Source organism: Amborella trichopoda, chromosome 4 (genome assembly GCF_054954075.1).
Source record: "Amborella trichopoda isolate Santa Cruz 75 chromosome 4, AtrichopodaSantaCruz75HAP2 v2.0, whole genome shotgun sequence".
Classification (NCBI taxonomy): domain Eukaryota; kingdom Viridiplantae; phylum Streptophyta; class Magnoliopsida; order Amborellales; family Amborellaceae; genus Amborella; species Amborella trichopoda.
In genome coordinates this window covers 11,147,208-11,158,433 of record NC_142339.1, presented here as the reverse complement: position 1 = coordinate 11,158,433, position 11,226 = coordinate 11,147,208, and positions in this window count along the sequence as shown.

Below are 11,226 nucleotides of genomic sequence, written 5' to 3'. Positions count from 1 at the left end.
TGTAAGCAAATTTGCCTACTGCCTTAGCCGAGACGCCTTAGCCATGGAATCTACAGCTGCTCATGTCCACAAGAAAGTCTTACACAGTAAGCACCAGCTCCACAGCGTTTGCAGCAAACTTGGCATTGCAGGCCATCATAAGAGAGTGGCCCATCAAATGCGCCTCATCAACCATCTATATGAGAAGCCAATCTTGTGTCACTGGCTTTAGCGACAAGAGCGTATTCGTGGATGGTGGTCCACTACAATGACACTGAAGAGTGGCCTAGGCCCAAACTCAAAACCAGAAGGCCCCACTTGTTTTTCGGGAGAGAGGAGGAGACTGAGTGAAGTTCGATGAGAGCGTGAGAAGGAGAGAGAGACGATGTGATCGTATTCAGGTGTGAAGGAGAGAGAGAGGTTGTCATTGATTCAGGTGTGAAGGAGAGAGAGGAAAACTTGAGTTAAGGGGGTAACATAAGCAGGGAGTTTAAACTTTAAACGGAGGCTAGAAATAGGGGTGGCAATAGGCCCGAACCTGACTCGGGACCCACCGGGCATGCCTGACATGAGTCCGGGTATGGGTCCAATATTTGGACCCAATGGGTTGGGTCCAGTTCCAAAATCTGTACCCGAAAACTATTAGGGTCCAGATCTGGGTCCGGTTGGACCTGACCCGTACCTGGAGTTAAAGTACTTCAAGCCCTATTAGTTTGGGTGTATTAAGGATCGTATACAATAAGAACTTGTAGTCATCTTTAGCTATTAAACGGAAAATCGGACAGTTTGAAATCTAATGACAAGTGCTTGTGACCTTGTTGCTAATAATATAAGTATATGATGGTAAAAAAAATGCAAAAAAAGAGAGAGCTCATAGTGAGGGTGGCAATGGACATGACCAGGGACTCGACATGATAGACCTGGGACTTGATGGGTACAGGTATGGGTCCAACATTTGGACCCAATGGGTCTGGGTCCAAAACCTGGACCTGAATACTCTTCGGGTTTGGGTTTGAGTCCCACCGGACCTGACCCATACCCAACCTGTTGTCACCCCTACCTAGAAAGGGATAATGTTATTTTCTTCGACATGATATAACGATAGTTAGCAAGTCTTTGTTTAAAAACAAGATTGTTTCAAAAAATCGAAATCTGTTAAGAACTATGAGTTCTTTAAAATATCTTCAAACAATTGTAGTTTTTTAGTGGAACCGATATAAATCTATGTTTTATTTTTTTCAAAAAAAACTTTTTTAAAAATTTTTTTTCCTATAAATTTATTTTTTCATTAACTTAATATTATTAAATTTTGATTGAAAGATACGCACATTAATGGCTGGAGTAAATTAAGAATCTTGATTTAACAAAAAATTCCATAAATTTTTTTGCCAAAGTTCCCTTAAAAAAAGTGTACGAAAAATAAAAGCAATATATTCTCCAAAAATAAGATATCAAAATAATCATATATCTCACAATAATATGTAGAGTTAGAAGAAAAAGTAACTGAATGAAAAATCTTCAAGAGAGAGATTCAATGATACTAAAGATTTAAGTAAATTTGGTTAAACATTTTGTTGCTTTCTTTATGCATAAAAAGTTTTATTAATATAAAATTTTTATTTTTATTTTTTATTTCATTAGTGTATATAACATAACATTTTGAATGGACCACCATTTTACATATTTGGACGTTTTTACCAAAGTTCCCTGAAAAGAAGGGTACGAAAAATAAAAGCAATATATTCCCCAAAAATAAGATATCAAAATAATCATAAATCTCACCATAATATTTAAGTAGCTAGGAATTCAATGATACTAAAGAAGAGAGATTCTCAATAAAAAATCTTCAAGAGAGATTCAATGATACTTAAGATTTAAGTAGCTAGGAATTCAATGTAAGATTTGAATTTGGTTAAGCATTGTGTTGCTTTCTTTATGCATAAATTTGTTTTATTAATATTAAATGTTTATTTTTATTTTTTAATTTCATTAGTGTATATAACATAGCATTTTGAATGGACCACTATTTTACGTATTTGGATGTTTGTGTTTTATTTTAGTTAACTATAATCCTATACTCAGTTCTTTTTTTTTTTTTTCATACGAATAATAATCCTACCTTGGTTTATAGTTCTTGTTATTTACTAATGTAGTTCTACTTTTTAGTATTGTCATTGTTTCATTTGATGCCCCCAATCAATCTATTTTATGTTTTATATTGTGACAATAAAGTAAGCATTGTCAGATTTATTGAGAGTTTCGACAAAAAATTATCCAGTATTACTCAAATGGCACTAGATAAAGCCATAAAATTATTATTCAATGGCTTTAATGTATCTATACAATAAGTACAAATCATAATCCTATATTGTGTCATTTTTACATATCTGATTCTTTCACTCTGCTGTTTGTTTAGCCAAGTCCGAAATATTCATGATTCTATAATTTATCTTATTTTGGGCGATTCGTATTTTTTACCCAGCTTTTTTTTTTTTGACTTTTTAAAATAAAATTGATTTATTACCGATGCTTTGGTTTGTTATTTTCCCCAACTTTCTAACTACGGGTCAGTTCCGAAAGTTAAAGTACAACACTGAGAGGTGACCATTCCTCAAAAATTAAAATCCACTCGATGCTACTGCATTCACACTACGGTGGTGTTTGATAAATTTTACTATAGAAATCCCTACTGTTTGTTAACTTTCCTAGATTCTGGAAGCAGATGAAAATGGGTAGCATAAAAGCTGGGGACCTTGTTTCATAAATTGTGGTGTTAGTATTTTCAATTGATTGTCATATGGAAATCTTGTATGTGTATATGTGTGTATTTATATAGGAAAGGCTTTTGTGAGTCAATGGGCTCACAAGAAAAAATGAGCCCAATGGTCTAGATTGAATCTGGACCGATCTAACTATCACGAATGCCTGATAATGTTTGAATTTTATTTTATTTTTACAAATTCAAATTACTTAAAATTGTAAATGTATGTTGATAAAAAATAAGTGAATATTCGAAAAATATTAAAAAAATATTTTACATGAAAAAGATGATAAAAATACCCCTGTAAATTTTTGGGGGTATTTTGGTTATTTTTAAAATTTTGGATTATTATTTTTTATATTTTTATTATGTGCGACTTGATGAGAAAAATATTCACCTAAAATTTCAAGTGATTTGGATTTATAGAAAAAAAAAAAAAAAAAATTATGCTTTCGATCATCAGATCAACCCAGATTCAATCTAGATCATTGAACTTATAATATTACGTGAACTAGTAAGTTCATCGTGGCATCCTCTATATATATATATATATATATATATATATATATATATAGGTAAAAGAAGCCCTAGGTAGCTCGCGTATTTGAGACTCATGAGTCAACGGCTGAGATTTGCCCAACTTTGGTGGATGAAAAAGGGCGGCATAAATTCAAACGTTGAAAAACCCATACATTTTCTATTAAATAAGAAGCCCCCGGACATCTTATAGAGAGAGATCTACGGAAATGGCCGAGCCTTCTCTCTCTCTACACGAACGATGTCTCATATCTCTCTCTACACGAAACTCATCACTCTCACTAACAACAGGCCTCTCTCTCCTCACATATCTCTCTCTCATGAAGCAGGCCTTTCTCTCCTCACAGGTCTTTCTCTCTCACGCAGCACCCCTCTCTCTCCCCTCACAGTTCTCTCTCTCTCTCTCTCATGCAGAAGCCCTACCCTCTCGTAGAAGCCTTCTCTCTCACACAAACCGTCTCTCTCCTCACAGATCTCTCAGTCTCTCACACAAAATCTCTCTCTCTCATCACAACCCAACCCTCTTGTTTTCTCCATCTCTCTCCCTCATGCAGAAGCAGCAGTAGTAGAGCCCTCTCCATCATCGTAGAAACAGCAGCAACAGAGCCCTCTCTTGCTCACATAGAGAGCTTCGATTATATTCTGAACCAAGTATTAGAAGGTCCATTTTATAAATATATATATATATATATATATATATATATATATATATATATATATATATATATATATATATATATTCTATAGTTCATCACCATTCTGTTGACGTATGCGTAGCTGCTGTATATATTTTTGTCTTAATTTTTTTTTTAATTTATGAATTACGAAATTATAAAGAAAGAAAAAGAAAATATGAAACCTGAATTTGCAGTACTTCATATTGATTCTTCCCATGCTGATGTACCATGTTTCTATGGTATTCATACTTTGATGTGAATTTACGTTTTTTCTTGATTTTGTAGCCAGTATATACATTAAAAGGTTGTGTTACACATTGTGGTTGTTAACAATTGTTCGTTGTGACCCATAAACGCATTGTCTGTTGGAGGTCTGAATACTATTTGAAGCCATACTATCATTTTCGCTTGCTTGCTTGTGTCATGAACATGGGTTCATTGATTCAAATTGACTATGTTTGTTCCCCTTCCTGCTGAACTGAAAGGCGTAGTGACTCATCAAGTGGATGTAACCATTGCGAAAATATTTGTGACCCTCCACGAGTACGGATAAAGGGACGTCTTTCACAACAAAGATTAAAACCTTGATCAAAGGAATGGATGTCAAAGAAAAATCTAGGAAATGTGCAGTTTACCAGAGTAGTAGGCATGACAAATGAAATTGTCTATCGTACATTCGTGAAAAACAGTAATGCATACCTTTGAATTTTATCTACATAAGCGACGTAAGAATGCAATATGAAATTCTTTATTATTGTGAATGCATTATGAAATTCTAACACTGCATTTTGTTTTGCTACCAGAGGGTGAATTCCAAAATCCGCGATGATTGGGTCCCATAAGAACGTGGGAAAAAAGCTTCCTGGTAAGCATCACTATGGAAATAGTTTCATGACGCTCTTTGCTAAAATTGATTCGCTAGAAATGTTCAAATTGTGTTTACACAATATTTTGTAGTACAGCTGCCATGCACACGAGAGAGATAAGATCTTCTAATTTTGGACTAATCCAATCTTTCTTACAAAGTCATTTTGGATGGTTGTCATTTTGGATGGACAACCAAGCTACACAGGAACGCAATAGAGATTGAAACATGATATGGCTTTTGCTGCTTTAGATGGCTTCACAGATACATAAAGGTTCATGTCTTGTTCGTTATGTTCTTCTTGAATTTCTTCTACTCGCATACTCTTCTTTTGTATATAGAGTTTTTTTTGTAAAGATATTTTTGGTCATTAGGAAAGACGTGATGTCATCTATATGAAGTGTGACATCACCCACATGGAGCATTAAATGCCACTAGTGTACTCCATGTGACCATGGAACCTACCTTAGCCATAGAATGGACGCCACTAGTGTACTCCATGTGACCATGGAACCTACCTTAGCCATAGAATGGACGAACATCTCATTACTTCTGTAGATCTAAGGGACTAAGGTACCTTAGGGGCTTCCCTAAGGTAGCCCCGAAGGTGGTTACAACTACTTCTGAGGTACTGAAGGGCTTTTGCTAAGGTAGCAAGAAGTCTTGCTAAGGACTCCTTGTGTTCTGCTAAGGAAGCTGACCGTAAGTGGTTCCCTTTAAATTTGTAACTTGGATCAAAGGTGTTGACTACCAGTTACCGGAAGCCAGCCACAAAGGGCTTCGTTTCTTACCTACATATATATATATATATATATATATATATATATATATATATATAAAGCTAACAATAGCTGGCCAGCTATAATGAATAGTAATATACGTGGAATGAGAGCCGTCAGATCTTCATCATGCAGTTCATAATTCATATCACTATTTTAATTTTAATTATTTTTCTATGAATCGGATCATAATGAAATTTTAGTTATGTGTACTAAAAAATAGGGCGCACAAATAAAAAATATAAAAAAAATATTTTCTAAAATATAAAATGACCGAAATACTCCTGAAAGACGACATGAGTATTTTGGTCATTTTAAATTATTGAAAATAATTTTTTTATATTTTTATCTGGTGCACAATAGTGTTAGGTATATACACCCAAATTTTGATATTAATCAAATTTATATAAAAAAATTAAAGCATTATGAACCGCATAATGAAGTTCTAACGGCTCCCATGCCACTTTTATACTATTCATTATAGCTGGTCAACTGTTGTAAGGTTTACCTCTATATACATATATATATATATATATATATATATATATATATATATATATATATATATATATAGTCTAGAAAATCTAAGACTAATTATTAGACAGAAAAGAAAAATACTTTTCTTAAAAAATTCCTACATGATCACTCTTTTAAACGAACGGCAAAAATAAAGATACTAATTTGCTACAATTGTGGGAAAGTAGGACATTATAAAAATAAATGTAGAGTAAAAAAGAAAATAAATGCTTTTGAAATAGACCTTGAGATCAAAAAGCAGTTATTCGATATTTTATTAATTAAAAGGGATGAGTCTGATGAATATTCCGACTCTGATGAAGATTTACTTATCGGAGAAATAAACAATGAAGATTTAATTTTTTCAAGCTCAGACTCTGAAACAGATTCTGAAGAAAAGACTAATATAAACTTTCATTGTGATTTCTTAAATACACTCACAAAAGAAGAAAATCTTGTCATTAATTTAATTGATAAAATAAGTGATCCCGAGGCTAAAAGAGAAGCCTTAATGCATTATATCAATATGACCAAGGAATCCTCTAGTTCGTCTAAACCTTCTCTTATCCCTACTACAGAAGTTTATAGTTTTACGGATGTCCTAAAAAGAGTTCAAAATAAAACTCAAGTCCACAAAGAACCTACAATACCCGATCTAAAAAATGAAATAAATGAAGTTCGAAATGAACTTATAACTCTAAAATCCAGAGTACAAATCCTAAAAATGACAGCCACTAAAGAAGTAAGTGGTTATGCGAATGCTAAACAAGAATTTGACGAATATATATATATATATATTGGCTATTTCAAGTATGGGGATCTGGAACGAAAATATTCTGAGTATGTCTATTTTAACAACTATAATTCAAAGTAGCCAGGATCTTATTTTGAGACTATTTTAACAACTATAATTAAGTTAGCCAACAGCTACAACAGATTTAAAGGCAACTTACAGTTATTAATACATAAACTTAAAAAGTAAGTAAGCAACTAGGCAGATAAGCATTAGTAAAGGAGAAAAGTCTATTATAAACCAGTTGATGTACATAGCAGTTCTAACTTTTATATAGAATATTATTTTGATTTGCATAGAAAAGAAGAATACTTTGAAACTTTGTGACACAATGCACAATTGCTAGAACTTTTTTTTTAACCTTTGAATAGTTTTGTTGTGTTATATTCTAGGCTTTTGATGTAAAACGAACTAACTGCTCTTTTTCAGAAATTCTATGTTTTAGTATTCCTCCTAATCCTATTTCAGAAGCATGACATTCTATTATTTTAAAAGCATTAGGATTAGAAACCGTAAGGCAAGGTAATTCTTAGCTTTAATTTTTATTTTTCTAACAGCCATAGTATGCTCATCTGTCCACTTGGGTGGATTCTTTTTTAGCCTTTGAAATAAAGGTTTAGCATCAATGGCCAGATTTTTATAAAAATCAGAAATATAATTAAGACATCCTAAAAACCTTTGAAGTTCTGTTTTGTCCAAAATAATGTCTAGGAATTTATCAGCAAATTTGATTGCCCTATCTATTGGGACTATACTACCTTGAAATATATTATGTCCTAAAAGTCTTATTTTTGTTTGGCAGAGGCTTATTTTCTTAACTAAGACTACCAGTCCTGCAGCTTTTATAACTTTTATAAAAATATTGATATGTTTAAAATGCTAATCAATATTTTTTTGAAAATATTAAAACATCATCTATATAGACTATCATAAATTTTATATAAGGGTTGAAAATATTATTCATAATATTTTGGAATTCCGATGGAGCACTTTTTACTGTAAAAGGCATTACATTCCATTCATATTGTCCAAATGGGATATTGAAAGCAGTTTTATATCTATCTTGCTCCGGAATCTGGATTTGTCAGTATCCTGATTTTAGATCAAATTTAGAGAATATACAGGCATTAAGCAAGTCCTTTTTATTAGGGATATGATATCTTATCCATTTAATAACTTTATTAAGAGGTTTATAGTTTATTACCAATCGTGGCGCTCTTCTTTCCTTCTCAAAGGCCTTCTCGACGTTAAATGTTGAGCAGCTCCATGGAGAAGCACTTTTTCTGATAAGATGTTTATGCAGTAGCTCTTCTATTTCTTTTTTGCATATTTATAGGAGTCGATGATTCATCTGACTCGGTCTGGCTTTTGTAGGTATTTTACTTTCATCAAAATCTACTTCATATGGTAAACTTACAATATGCTTTTTTCTATTCCAGAAAGCGTTTGGCAGATCCGCACATATTTCTTTTTTTATTTTGCTTTTGATTTCTTCAATAAGTTTTATATTCTCAGGTAATAATAGTTTTTCTTCTACTATTTTATATTTTAATTCTTCTTTTAAATGGCACAAAAAATTTTCTTTATTGGATATAATTTGTTTGACATTATTCAATGAACTCAAATTTTACATTATTCCTTTCTATATTGGCTTCTATTCCAGAACTATCTATTTTTAATGGATATAATAAATTTAAAAAGGGAGTTCCAAGCATCACAACTTGACTTAATCCCTTTACCATAATAAATGGCATCTCAAAACAGTTTTCGTTATTACATACTACAACATTAGATAATTTATAGTTTATGATTAACCTGCTACCGTCTGCTGTATTCAATATTTGGGTTGTTTTACTAAAGTATTTTGTGGGGACCAATCCTTCATTTATGCAGTTTAGGTCTGCTCTAGAGTCAATTAACGCTAAGGACTGAAAGCTATATTCCTTATTTACTATGATTCTTACCAGTGTAAACCATGTTTGTGTTATTATTTAATCAATCAGATTTACAAAGTTATCAGTTTGTTTTACCTTTAGTCTTTTTAAAATTATTTTTTGTAGCAAATTTTTTGGTAAACCTTTCTTTGGTACTTTTTCTATGACTAGACTTATATTTTTTATTTTTATTTCTTCTTTTATCAGTTTTATTTGACATGGGCAGTGTATTGTATCTAAACTGTTTACAGAAGTCTCCTAACTCTTTCTTGCCTGTCATTCTTTGTTTATCCAATTGTCTTTTTAGTTTTAGATCAGTGCATAAGGCAAGTCCTTTTGCGCATATTTCAGCAGATAATTCTCCTAATATATAAAAGAAGTATGGTATTATACCTTCATACTTATTTTTTAATCTATTTTTAACTTTTTTAGCAAATAAGTATGGTAATCCTGTAATAAATTTTTCTTTCCAGTGATCAACTTTACTATCTTCCCTACAAAGGAGCCGAGAAAAGAACATATCTTTATATCATTTATAATGACATAAAGTTGGACATCTCAGGTTGGAGAGTCGATCTTCCGACCTGGCGTCAAGTAAAGCAGTACTCCCTACGAAATGTAGAGTTATTGTATATATGAGAGTATTTACTGCATCACTCTCACTATTGGGTACATCTTGTCTAAATTCGTTCGTCTTGTGGCAGTTAATATTTCTCTTTTAGTAGTTTCTTCTAAGTGAAATCCCACCATCTTCTCAACCATCCAGTAAATCCACATACAATAGGCTTGGCTATTTCTTGATCATGATTTCCACTAATTTTACAGGTCGTTGAGTACATGATCATAAGTTTCATTGTATCAAGTATTTGGTAGTCGGACATTCCATCTATATTCCAGTTTACTATTGATCTTCCTGAATAGGATACTGTATTGAAAATTAGAACTTCTTTAAATTGAATATCTATAGGGGTAGGTCTGAAATGATACATTCTACTATGAGATGTGGGTCTGAATTTCTTTCCATAATCGATTCTAGTAATCTCATGATTCTCTTCTTTGAAAGTTTCCTCCATTTCTTGTATTTCATCATTAGTTGTAATTTCTTCTTGTAAAACCATGGCTTCAGTTTCAACCACAACTCCTTTTCCTTTTATGTTTAGCTTGGCTAGTTTTCTTACTAGTTCATCAATTAAATCCTTATTGTCTTCTTTCTTCTTTATTCCTTAAAAACTAAATTGTACTTTATGAAGTTCTGGAGGTAGTTTGAATAGTACAACCTTCTTTTTATCAGTATCACTTTCCTTGGTCCTGTACATATTATAAGTTTTATATATCATATTTTCTATTCTAGTAGTTTGTTTTCCTATGGTTTGCAAACATAAATTGGTATAATTATTTTGTTCTATTATGTGTGGTATAACCTCTATTTTATGTGTATGATAATCAGTTTCCTTGGGGATTATTTTATAAGGAGAGGCTTTGGTTTCTGGTTTTTCTTTTAATGCCCCTTTTAATTGAAGGCTTATTTCTGGAGGATGTATACTATGTATCTCTTCTCCCTCTGTAGTATAATAAGGTTGATATTGATTTTCTATGGCATTAAGACCAAAATCAGGGATTGGGATATCTTTTTCTTTCAAAGTAAGTCTTAGCCATTCAAAGAATTCCATGTTTTGTTTATTTGTTTTTAAAAATTTATTAAATCTTTTATGGAGAGCATCTAGCAATTCTTTGGGAAATTCTGCTAAATACCAATCACGAATTTCTTTATTTTCCTCAGAAAGACAATCATTCTTAATTTCTTCTTGGTCTAGTTTTGATCTTTCTTCTTTCTGAAGTGTTAGAATATTAAAATCTAAGTCTGATGGGGTTGATTCGTTATTGGGATCATACATTTTATAAACTGGTCTGTGTATATTACTATCAATTCTAGTTAATCCTTCTAGTATGGGTTTGTGAGGTATAGAAGATATAGAATGTCTAGAAGGTACATAAATTCTAGATGGAGTTTGCATAGACCCTTCTGATAAATTTACTCTTGTACGCCTATTAGAGTTAAATTGAATGTCTATTTTCCCATCCGGGTATTCTATAATTTGATCTGGTTCACGACTAGTGGGGGTTCTATATTGCTGATTTTCGTTTTGAAGTGACCAATTATCAGAAAGGATTATTTGGGACCAGCTTACAGACTTAGGAGTAACCGTATTAGATTTTTCCATATTGGTCTGGAAAAATATTGTTTGGCCCTTTGTATCCACTTGAAGTGCATTTGGACATAACGTATTCATAACTTTATAGCATCTTCTGTATACTAGTACAATATTCTGTGACCCAGGGTTCATATCGAATCCTTGGGTTTTTAGATTAAATGTGAGAACTTTT